This window comes from Ziziphus jujuba, chromosome 6, assembly GCF_031755915.1.
Source record: "Ziziphus jujuba cultivar Dongzao chromosome 6, ASM3175591v1".
NCBI lineage: Eukaryota > Viridiplantae > Streptophyta > Magnoliopsida > Rosales > Rhamnaceae > Ziziphus > Ziziphus jujuba.
The window spans coordinates 984,109-997,570 of record NC_083384.1 but is presented as its reverse complement, the minus strand read 5'-3'; the positions used below and the strand labels follow the sequence as shown (position 1 = coordinate 997,570).

Here is a 13,462-nt window from a genome sequence, read left to right as displayed (position 1 = left end):
TTGTTGTAATAGTGTTTGACCCAGGAGAATTGGTTTGGTTGCACTTACAAAGCCTATTCTAAGCATCCAAGTGGTGGAAGCCGATACGGACCCGGGTGACGGTTTTGTTACATTTTTAGAGTCCGGGAAGCATGAAATGGTTCCAATGTTTTATGGGTTCAATACATATGCCTAATAGGTCATGGAATCAAGTTAAAGCAGCCCCAAATGCAAACAAAAAGGGCTTGTATGGACAGCATCAACAATTTGGCCTAATTTGCTGTATTGCTTGCTGGCTTTACTGTATTTTACTGTATTAGCCTTTTCTTCTTTTTCCAAGCATGGGCAACGTGTGGGACTTCATATTCAGCTTATTCGGCATCCTAAAAAGCATCTAGAAGCTGATTTGAAGCTCAAAGAGGTCAAAGATTGATCAAAGTCAACTTGATCAAAAGGCTAGCATTTTTAGTTTCCTAATTTGTTTTTACTTTTTGTTTTAGGAAACTACCATTACTTTTTGGTTTTTATTTATTTATTTTCTGGAAGAATAAGTTTAGGAAAGTTATTATATTATTATTTTCATTGTAAATTAATTAATTCCTAATTCAAAATAAAGGAATTAATTAATCCAAATTAGATTAGGAAATGAGTGAGAATTTCGGCCACCATAGGAAACTACTTTGTATGGTCGGTTTTCCCTTTCGTTTTTAAGGTTTTATTTCGTGGCTTTGTAGCCTATTTAAAGGCTTATTTTTCAATAAGAATACAACTTGGATTTGATTAAGAAAATACTTGTGAGATTCATTATCTCTTTGTTCTTTGAGAACACCTAAAACACCATTAGAGAATTGGTTGTTTTAGCTTGACTTATCAATAGGTTTTCCATCCCCTATTGTGGCGTCTACATTATACCAAGGTTTCTAACCACAGGTTGGTTAGGGGTTGAGGTCAATTCCATTAGAACTTGAACTTAATTAAGATCCGGGCTAATATAATACAGGTTTAGGAGCAGGTCGTCCTAGGTTCGTATCACTCATGATGAGGTTAAGCATGAGGGATGATAGGGAGGCAACAATGGCAAGATTTCTTGGAGGGTTAAACCGTGACATTGCCAACCAGCTTGAATTAAAATAATACTTGGAATTTGAGGGGACGTTGCATGTAGCAATTAAGCTTGAGAACCAATTCAAGAGGAAGGGTGTTAGCACACGGTTCGAGGAGTTTCTAGCAGTGGAAGGACAAGTTCAAGTGGCTGGAAAAACAATTCCACTTATGAAAGCAAGCTGAAGCTGAAACTTGGTAAAGAAGCTACCAACCGGCCGAGAAGAGAATTTAAAACCGAAGCTGCCCAAGCCATTAAAGGTGAGGAAAAATCTGAACCTAAACCTCAAAAGTCAAGAGAAATTATTTTTGTCAAGTGCCAAGGAAGAGGACATATAGCCAGCCAATGCTCGAATAGAAGGATAATGGTAATTAGAGGTAATGGAGAGGTGGAATCCGAGAGTGAGGCTAGTGAGGCTGAAATCGAACAAGAAGATGAAGGACTTGATGATGAGGCCGAACCATTAAACACATCAAATGTTGAGCTAAATTTAGTCTCAAGGAGGGTACTTGCTGTTTACAAGGATGAAGAACAAATTCAACAAGAGAACATCTTCCACACTCGTTGTGAAATACAAGGTAAAATTTGTAGCATGATTGTAGATAGTGAGAGTTATACTAATGTAATAAGTAACCTTGTAGTTGATAAATTGGGCTTAAAAACAATAAAACATCCTAAACCATACAGATTACAATGGCTTAATGATAATGGTGAGACAAAAGTAAACAAACAAGCCAAAGTAAAATTTAATATAGGTAGATATAAGGATGTAGTTTTATGTGATATTGTACCCATGATTGCTGGACATATACTATTAGGTAGACCATGGCAATTTGATAAAGATGCTACTCATTTTGGTCGAGAAAATAGTATTGTTTTTAGGTTTAAAGGGAAGAAGGTCAAGCTGGAACCATTATCTCCTAAAGAGGTTTACAAAGACCAATTACAAATGCAACAAAAGAGAGAAGCCGACAAGCTCAAGGAAAAAGCAAGTATGGCACCAACGGCTTCACCATCCTTTCAAGGAAGTAAGATTGAGGTTCTGATCAAGGTAAGGTTTCTAAGACTCATATTGAGTGGAAAGATCAAAGAAAAACTGAAAGAGAGGGTAAAGAAAGTGGCAAACCCGAGAGCTTGGAGAAGGAAGAGAAATCCAAAGGTTTGCGCCAATCCAAGGGAAAAAAAGAAAAAGAAAGAAAAGAAAGGTTAAGTAGCAATTTTTATTTGAGTTTAGGGGATATCAATAAGGTTATTGAGTGTAAGAAACCTTTTCTGGTCATGATTTATAAAGAAAATTATTTTAATGATCAAACTAACTTTGAAGAACTTGAATTGCCAAGTTCAATGATTTCTCCTTTGAAGGAATTTGGAGATGTCTTCCCAAATGAAATTCCAAGTGGACTACCATCCAATCAAGAGGGAAAAGGTGAGCTTGCTGTCCAAGGTAAGTCTTCTAATACTCAGGTTGTGTGGAAAAATTTTAATAAAACCAAGAGTGAAAAATTTGGTGCAAAAGCCGAGAATGAGGAAGGTGAGATGGCCGTGAGTGAGAAAGGAAAAGGAATACAAGAAAGGAAAAATATAAATTTTTATCTTAGCTTTGGTGATGTTAATAAGGTAATTATGAATAAGAAATCATTGCTGACCATGAATTTTAAAGATACTTATTTAAAGATGTCTTTATTGCATAGAAATTTATCTGCATTGTTGAGAGCTTTATTTAGTGGCAATTTGAAAATTTGGGAAATATTGTTTGCTAACTTTAAAAAGTGTAATTTTTACCATAATGAGCATGTATTTCTAGATTTTTTTGTAATAGTGTTTGACCCAGGAGAATTGGTTTGGTTGCACTTACGAAAGGAAAGGTTACCTAATAAAATAAAGTCAAAGCTCATGCCGCCTATGGATGGACCTTTTCAAGTTTTGGAGCCGAATAACAAGAATGCCTACAAGCTTGATTTACCAGGTGAGTATAACATGAGTGCTTCATTTAATGTTGATGATTTAGCTCCTTTTACTGCAGGTGATGATCTTGATTTGAGGACAAATCCTTTTCAAAAGGAGGGGAATGATGTGATTCCGCCCGAGCCCGCTCCACCGATAACCCGCTGGGGTGCTGACTTGACTTATCAATAGGTTTTCCATCCCTTATTGTGGCGTCTACATTATACCAAGGTTTCTAACCACAGGTTGGTTAGGGGTTGAGCTCAATTCCACTAGAACTTGAACTTAATTAAGATCCTGGCTAATATAATACGGGTTTAGGAGCAGGTCGTCCTAGGTTCGTATCACCTTAACTACTAGAGCATTGTAAATATTAGGCATCTTGCCTGGTGGAAAAGCTACATCCAATACTGGACCAATGATTTGTGCAATACACCCCAGGTTGTTTTTTTCAAGCGTGGGAACCCTAGGACCAGAAGTAGTAGGATTGATTGTCATAGTAAAATAAAAAGATGTCGAAATTTTTTGCAAAAATTATTGAAATAAAAAAGAAATGTTCGATAGTAAGTTAAGTTAATTGATTAATTCAATATTTCAATAAGAAATAAAAAATGGGTGCTAGCACTCGACTTTGTTGGGGCTGTCCAACCGAATGCAATCTAATTGCTTACTTATTAAATTTCAGTGAGTGAATTTTCAAGTTCAACCAAAATCCATTTTCAAAATATCAAGTAGATGAATAAAAATCTTGAGAAAGCCTTTCATTTGCCGATCATTATAGACAATACGAACCATATTATCTATGGAATTCGAACCTGAACTCTATTCTATTTATGATTCTTTTTTTCTATCTTATCAGCCCTTATTTCATGTCCTATTTCCTATTTCAGCATATTGATTTACGCCTAGTCTATTATTTATTGTATTATTTTATATTATTTATTATATTAATATTATTCTTCTTTTTCATACCCATACCCTTTCTTTCTATTCATGAACGAATTCTACATATTTTTACATTTATGATTTATATATACAACATATATTACTCTAAATAGCGAATTTCTTAGATATTTCGATTAAAAAAAATGTAAAAGATTAGAAACTTTGAAAAACAAAGAGCGGGTTGCGCCATACATATGAAAGAGTATAAAATAATGATGTATTTGGTGAATCAAATACCACGGTCTAATAACGAACCATTCTGATTAGTTGATAATTTTGTGAAAGATTCCTATGTAAAGTTTCATTAACTCTTAATCATGTCGAGTAGACCTTGGTATTGTAAGAATTCTTAATTCATGAGTTGTAGGGATGGACTTATGTCACCACAAACTGAGACTAAAGCAAGTATTGGATTCAAAGCCGGTGTTAAAGATACTGATATCTTGGCAGCATTTCAAGTAACTCCTCAACCTGGAGTTCCACCTGAGGAAGCAGGGGCTGTGGTAGCTGCTGAATCTTCTACTGGTACATGGTCAACTGTGTGGGCTGACGGGTTTACTAGTCTTGATTGTCACAAAGGTCGATGCTACGGCCTTAAGCCTATTGTTGGAGAAGAAAATCAATATATAGCTTATGTAGCTTACCCTTTAGACATTTTTGAAGAAGGTTCTGTTACTAACGTGTTTACTTCCATTGTGGGTAATGTTTTTGGGTTCAAGGCCCTGCGCGCTCTACATTTGGAGGATTTGTGAATCCCTCCTTCTTATACTAAAACTTTCCAAGGACCGCCTTATGGCATCCAGGTTGAAAGAGATCAATTGAACAAGTATGGCCGCCCCCTATTGGGATGTACTAGTAAACCTAAGTTGGGGTTATCTGCTAAGAATTACGGTATAGCAGTTTATTAATGTCTTCGTGGTGGACTTGATTTTACCAAAGATGATGAGAACGTGAATTCCCGACCATTTATGCATTAAAGAAACCGTTTCTTAATCTGTGTTGAAGCCATTTATAAAGCACAGGCTGAAACTGGTGAAATCAAAGGGCATTACTTGAATGGTACTGCAGGTACATGCGAAGAAATGATTAAAAGGGCTGTATTTGCCAGAGAATTAGGAGTTCCTATTATAATGCACGATTACTTACAGGGGGATTCACTGCAAATACTAGCTTCGCTCATTATTGCCAAGATAATGGTCTACTTCTTCACATCCACCATGCAATGCATGCAGTTATTGATAGACGAAAAAAACATGGTATGCACTTTTGTGTACTAGTTAAAGCATTATGTCTGTCTGGTGGAGATCATATTCACACTGGTACTGTAGTAGGTGAACTTGAAGGGGAAAGAGACATCACTTTAGGCTTTGTTGATTCACTAGGCAATGATTTTATTGAAAAATATTGAAGCCGCAGTATTTATTTCACGCAAGATTGGGTCTTTCTACCAACTGTTATCTGATTCTAAATTCTATTCGAAATATTCAAATGATTTTTATCAAATGACTATTCATTTATTATATTTTCATGTAAATAGGGGCAAGAAAGCTCTATGGAAAAATGTCGGTTCGATTCGATGTTGTAAAGGAGGGGGTTAGAATACAGATGTGGGTTAAGTAAATCAATGGATAGTTTTGGTGGTCCTATTGAAAATGAAAATACTAGTGTAAATAAAGATCCGATTATAAATCATATGAATAAAAAAAATCCCTAATGGGATTGAGAGTAACAATTATAATTACAGTAATGTTGATCATTTAGTCAGCATTAGGAGGTCCATTTGAAATTTCATATCTAATCTAACTTTTTTCTTTAGGGATAGTAATAGGGACCATTACTCCATATATTTTCATATTGAAAATTGAATTTTTGAGACTAACACCGATCGTTCTTTTCTAAGTGCCCTAAAAAGTTCTTTTTATAGTCATCAGAATTCTAGTTATCCAAATAATGTATCTAAGAGTGACGATCGTCACTATTATCATTACATGCATGATACTAAATACAGTTGGAATCACATTACTAGTTTCATTAATAGTGATCTTCATTCTCAAATCAGTATTGATCGTTATATTTTAAGTAGTGGTGTGAATTCCAATGACAGTTACATTTATAGTTACATTCGTGGCAAAAGCGACAAGAGTAGTAAAAGTGGGAGTTTCCAGTATACGAACCAGTACGGATGATAGTGCAAAAACTCTATGAAAAAGAGAGTTTGAGAGAGCTCTAACTGAAATAAGAAAATGAAAAAGGGATTTAAAGAGAGCTCTAACTCAACTAAAAGAAAACAAATTCAAATTATATTAAATTTTAAAAGAAAACAAATTAAAGAAAGCTTTAGCTGAAATAGGGGAAAGAAAAAATGATTTAGCATTTTCTCTAAATCAAATACAAATAAGAGACAAAAAAAGTGATTTAAAGATAACTAAAAAATACAAATATTTGTGGGTGCAATGCGAAAATTGTTATGGATTAAATTATAAGAAATTTTTTAAGTTTTAAATGAATATTTGTGAACATTGTGGACATCATTTGAAAGTGACTAGTTCAAATAGAATTGAAAGCTCGGTTGATCCAGGTACTTGGAAGCCTCTGAATGAAGACATGGTCTCTAGGAATCCCATCAAAATTTCATTCGTGGGAGGAACCTTATAAAGATCATATTGATTTTAATCAAAGAACAACATGATTAACTGATGCTGTTCAAACAGGCATAGGTCGACTAAACGCTATTCCTGTAGAAATTAAGGTTATGGATTTTCAGTTTATGGGGGGGTAGTATGGGCTCGATAGTGGGAGAGAAAATCACACATTTCATTGAACATGCTAAAAATAATCCTTTAAACGGCATTCTGAGTGAGTGATTTCAACTCCATGCTTTCTTTCCTTTGAATCGAAAAGTGAAATCAAAAGTAAAATTAAGGAGAGCCATATATCCTTATCCTTAATTTTATCCTTAATTTAATATTTATTAAATTATTAAATTTGAATTTATTACTTGTTTTGTGGTAACCAAATAGTTATTTAGTTTATAGGAAGCAAAGTCAAAATTCCAAGAATGGATTTTCATTGGTAACATAAGATTAAAATGGAATAAAAATCATGCAGATACTTTTTTTTATCGATAGTCCTGATTACTAATTAGGTTAGGAAAACTCTATCAAACAAAATAAAAAGAGCGACTTCTGTTTCTTCGTTCATGAAATTGGGTAAAGGGTCCTGCATCTTTTTATATCCCTCAAGAATCCCTGATTTTACTAAGGATCTCTTTTGTTGGATCATATTATAACGAATTTTTTCGGTAAAGGAAAAACAAAAATGAAGAATAATAAAAATAAATAATGAACATAATAAAAAAGTGAACGATCATACATATATTGTGTGTAGAAAGATGAATAAGCCCATTTATTTACTTATTTTATTTACATATTCACTTTGGATTTACATTAATTAGATGATATATATACTAAATATATTCTAGTCTATTAAATACATTACAGACTTATAATATATATATATATTTTTAATATATATTAAATATATTAAAAAATATATATATATATATCCTTATTTTATTATCTTTTGGAGTCTATCATATTCACATAGGTAAATGATCCACTAACCACCCTTCCTTTTGGAGCTCTGTTGCTTTATTATTTCGTCGCTTATTTAGCAATCCCAAAGTTTCTTTTTTTATTTTTTTCAATACAAATAAATAAGATTTTTTTTTTAAAATTTTTCGTATTCTTTCATAACATAAATATTGTTATCTTTGGTGTGAAAACAAAAAAGGTTGTGACGCTGAAATAGATCTCCTAATAGATCAGATAAAATTGGAAATACCTTTTCTTTATCTTATACTACTCTTTCGATACATAATGTATGTATTTTGAAAAAAATTCTTTTTATATCGAATTTGAAGTGCCATGCTATTATTACTTAATATTCATATTTCCTATAGCGCAAAGGCATAGACTTTGTTTTTTCTCTCAAATCCAATAAAAAACTCGTTGGCACCAAGCATGAAGGAATGCTAGACGTTTGGTAATTTCTCCTCTGACCAGAATAAAAAATGCCATTGAAGCGGCTAATCACATGCATACTATCTGTATATCTGGTCACACAAATTGCATAGTATCATAAATAGCTACTCCGGGTATTAGCCACCCGCCAGGAGAATTTATAAACAAATATAGATCTTTGGTATCATCCTCCATATTGAGATATACCATAACACCACTAAGTTGATTCGAGATCTCATTATCAACCTGTTGACCTAAAAAAGTAATCTTTCTCGATAAAGTCGGTTGATTATGATAAAATTGTATCCCTTAGGAGCCATACATGTGCCTTTTGATGCATACGGTTCAACACAAATTCTAGCTTTCTTTTTTTTTTTTTTATTCATAGCAAGCTCTTTTTAACTTGTAACAAAGGGGAGCTTTTTCTTTCATGTTTCAAGAAAGATTAGTTTTGGCCTGTTTTAATTTATATATAAATTAAAAACCTATAAATAAATAAAAAAATTCACTAAACTTATTGGACTAACTTCTCATTGATGTATTGTTTCATCTGGATCTAATCCAAATCACGATGCACTTTTCTTGTTCTTGAACGATCTTCTTCAACTTCTTTTAGGTTTAGGGTCTACTCCAAGTAAAGATCTGCCCGATTTGGATTTGTACATATAGGACAAATGCCCTAGTACCACGTCTTTTTGCTACGACTTCCTTTTTGTTTTTTTTATTCCATTCTCCCACCAACTAGTAATTACAATTAATTTTATTTAGGATTTTAGTCTGTATACCCCCCCAAAAAAAGATTGAATTGTACTTCATTGTATTTCACGCTCCAAATTTTTGATGATTCAATCAACCTTTATTGGGCGAAAGAGAGGATATCTTGATCGGGTAAGAGAAGGAGGAAATACCACATGACCAAATATATCTAACAAGTTGCACTATACGTCAATCCACGATATATCTTCCTCTCCGGCGTTTCGAAAATGAACTTTGGGAACACCAATAGGCATTGAATGAAATAAAAATTTATTACTATAGCTCACTTTAATGTGAAAGTGTAACAACATATTTATTGTCTTAATAATATTATTCTTTATCCTATTCTATCCATAGATCAAATAAGTTTATAAAAAAAAAAGACAAAATTACTAAAGGAAAATTCTTTCAAATAGGTCCTTTGAATGATGAAAAAAAATATATATAAATGCAGTCACTCATATAGAAGGTATCAACCTCTTACCATTGCGTACTGGTACTTATCCGGTGTAGAATAGATTTGCTTCCTTTTTTTCCAACAAACAAAATTGTTCCATTATTACTAAAAGAATAGAACAAATAGTAATCCTTTCCCCGATATAATCCACTCAAAAGGGAAGATCTATAGTACAGTTTTTTTCTAGTGCAATAAAGTTACATAGTGTTTATTTTTCGCTGATAGAGGGGTATTTCCATGGGTTTACCTTGGTATCATGTTCATACCATCGTATTCAATGATCTCGGTCGTTTGCTTACTGTCCATATAATGCATACATCTCTGGTTGCTGGTTGGGTCGGTTTGATGGCTCTATAAGAATTAGTGGTTTTTGATCCCTCCAACCCTATTCTGGATCCAATGTGAAGACAAGAGATGCTTGTTATACCCTTCATGCCTCATTTAGGAATAACCAGCTCATGGGGCGGTTGCTGTTCTTTGGCTTATGCTTTTTGGCAGCTATCTGGCACTGGGTGTATTGCAATCCAAAAATATTTTTTGATGAACGTACAAGAAAACCTTCTTTGGATTTGCCCAAAATCTTTGGAATTCATTTATTTCTTGCAAGGCTGGCTTGCTTTCGTTTTGGTGCATTTCATGTAACAGGCTTGTATAGTCCGAGAATATGGGTATCCGATCCTTATGGACTAACCGAATGGGTACAATCTGTAAATCCGGCGTGGGGTGTGGAAGGTTTTAATCCTTTTGTTCCGAGATGAATAGCCTCTCATCATATTACAGTAGGGACCTTTGGCACATTGGCGGGTCTATTCCATCTTAGTGTTTGTCCGCCTCAATGTCTATACAAAGGATTACGTATGGGAAATATTGAAACCGTCCTATCTAGTAGTATCGCTGCTGTCTTTTTTACAGCTTTGTGGTTGCTGGAACTATGTTGTATGGTTTGGCCACTACCCCGATTGAATTATTTGGTCCCACTCGTTAACAATGGGATCACATGATGTGATTTCGCCCGAACCTACACAACCAACAACCTGCTTGGTTGCTGACCCGAGGCCAATCACTAGGGCTCAAACTAAGAGATTTAAGGTCAAATTTAATACCTTTATCCAGGAGGCAATTTATTCTCAAGAGGGCTTGTCCATACTCAAATATCCAAGACCTATCTTAAGCATACAAGTGGTGGAAGCCGAGACGGACCCGGATAGCGGTTCTGGTGCAATTATGGTGGCCGGGAAGCATGAAATGGTTCCAACTCTTTATGGATTCAATACATATGAGAGGATATGATCCAGCTTCAAAGGCATTTAAAAAGGGGTTGTACGGACAACTTCAAATTTGTTTTTACTTTTTGTTTTAGGAAACTTCCATTACTTTTTAGTTTCTATTTATTTATTTGCTGGAAAAATAAGTTTAGGAAAGTTCTTACTTTATTGTTTTCATTGTAAATTAATTATTTCCTAATCCAAAATAAATGAATTAATTAATTAGAATGTAGATTTTGGAAAGTAGGAAATTCGGCCACTTTAGGAAAGGTTATTTTATGGCCGGTTTTCCTTATGTCTTCTAGGGTTTATTGTGTGACTTTTCCAGCCTATTTAAAGGCTTGTTTTATCAATAATAATCAGTACATTATTCATACAGAAAATTATTTGTGAGATTGAATTCTCTTTGTTCTTTTGAACACCTAAAAGACCATTAGCGAATGAGTGTTTTAGGTTTGACTTATCAATAGGATTTCCATCACTTATTGTGGCATCTTCATTATATACCAAGGTTTCTAATCACAGGTTGGTTAGGGGTCAAGGTGACCATTAGAACTTGAACATAATTATATTCGGGCTAATATAATATGGGTTTAGGAGCAGATCGTCCTATGTTCGTATCATCAAGGATACTTTCAACAAGAAATATATCGAGGAGTTGGTGCTGGGCTAGCTAAAAATCAAAGTTCATCTGAAGCTTGGTCTAAAATTCCTGAAAAAATTAGCTTTTTATGATTACATTAGTAATAATCCAGCAAAAGGGGGATTATTTAGAGCGGGCTCAATGGACAATCGGGATGGAATTGCTGTTGGGTGGTTAGGACACCCTACTTTTAGAGATGAAGAGGGTCATGAACTTTTTGTACATCGTATGCCTACTTTTTTTGAAACAGTTCCGGTTGTTTTGGTAGATGGAGATTGAATTGTTGGAGCTGATGTTTCTTTTAGAAAGGCAAAATCAAAATACAGTGTTAAACAAGTAGGTGTAACCATTGAGTTCTATAGCAGAAAACTCAATGGAGTCAGTTATAGTGATCCTGCTACTGTGAGAAAATATGCTAAACGTTATAAATTGGGTGAAATTTTTGAATTAGATCGTGCTACTTTGAAATCTGACGGTGTTTTTCATAGCAGTCTGAGGGGTTGGTTTACTTTTGGACATGCTTTATTTGCTTTGCTCTTTTTCTTCAGACACATTTGGCATGGTGCTAAAACCTTGTTCAGAGATGTTTTTGCTGGTATTGACCCCGATTGGATGCTCAAATAGAATTTGGAGCATTCCAAAAACTTAGAGATCCAACTACAAGAAGACAAGTAATCTGATAGAATATTGTTTTGTTATTTTTCATTTTTAGTTTTATGAGTAGGGTACCAAATAAATCTTGATTTGAATCAGTACCTTTTCTTTGACTCTTGCTCTTTCTTTATCTGGGAGATGATCCCAAATAAACAGGTATGGAAGCTATAATTGTATGTAAACCACGATCAAATCTGTGGAAGCATTGGTTTATACATTCCTCTTAGTCTCGACTTTAGGAATAATTTTCTTTGCTATCTTTTTTCAAGAACCACCTAAAGTTCCAACTAAAAAGGTGAAGCAATTTTTCATTATCTCAATAGAAAGTAATGAGCCTCCCAATATTGAGAGGCTCATTACCTCAACTAGTCTCTGTGCTTCTCGAATGGATCTCTTAGTTGTTCAGAGGGTTAGCTAAAAGTAGTATATAAGGCGTGCCCAGTAAGACTTATAAGTAAACCCAATATAAAGATGGCATAGGGTTGATGTTTCCATTATTATATAGTTTCAAGACCACAATGGGTCTATGGTAAGATCATTTATTTACAACGGAATGGTATACAAAGTCAACAGATCTTAATGAATATAAAATACGATTTATTGCTACACAAACTGTTAAGAGTAGTTTTAGATCTGGTCCAAGACGAACTGCTATAGGGAGTTTATTGAAACCATTGAATTCAAAACAGGGTAAAGTAGCTCCTGGGTGGGGAACTACTCCTTTGATGGGTATCACAATGGCCCTTTTTTGGTGTTCCTATCTATTATTGATTTATAATTCTTCCATTTTACTGGACGAAATTGGAATGAATTAGATTCACAAGAACTAGTAACTTGCTTTTCAATATAAAGTGAAGCATTTAGGTCTCTGATTTTTATCCCATTCTATTTTAGTAGTTCAATTGTGAAATTTCTTTGTTTTTGTAGTTTTGGAATATGAATGGGCGACTTGTTATATTTAATCCTATTGATAGTACAGAGAATGCATCTATCATCTTGATAAAGATGGTTTTACTTGGTCGAATATTCATTCTAGTATCTGAAGCATGGAATATAGGAAATAGATTCCAAAGTATTATTAGCACTATGAATATTAGCACTAATATTTAGACAACATGTCCGGACTTCCTTTTTTTTTATAAGAAAAAAGAGAGTTAGATTTAGAAGTTATAAGTCGAAATATTTTTTTTTTAAAATTCCTATTTACGCTTCCCTTTCACGCTCATGTCACGTTGAGGTACTGCAGGAGAACAAACTGCAAAATCCGATCTAATTTATTGTAATTGATTAGTTAACATGTTGGTTAACTGTATTCTGAAACACAAAAAAAAATCATTGGCTTATCAAATTATCTATCGAGCCATGAAAAAGATTCAACAAAAGATATGGTTATCAAGGGCATCCTGAAAATGTCCGAGGTCAAAATATGGTTTTCAAATTAATTTCCCAATTAATGGATGCTGCCAAAGGGAGCGGCGATGCTATACTCAAAAAGGAAGAGACTCATAGAATGGCAGAGGTAAATAGAGCTTTTGCACATTTTCATTAATCCATGAACAGGATCTATATAGACACATAGACCCATGGATCCATACATCTCAATCGAAAAAGAATCAATAGAAAAACAAAGAATCAGAATTGATCGATATATTTCTCGAAACAAACGAAAAGGAAATGAGAGATGAAACATAAATC

General features: G+C 34.0%; 1 pseudogene; it reads left to right on the top strand.

Annotated features, from left to right (window-relative positions):
• The first annotated feature begins 4,326 nt into the window (after positions 1 to 4,326).
• Positions 4,327 to 5,432, top strand: LOC132804130 (ribulose bisphosphate carboxylase large chain-like; annotated as a pseudogene).
• The last annotated feature ends 8,030 nt before the right edge of the window (positions 5,433 to 13,462 follow it).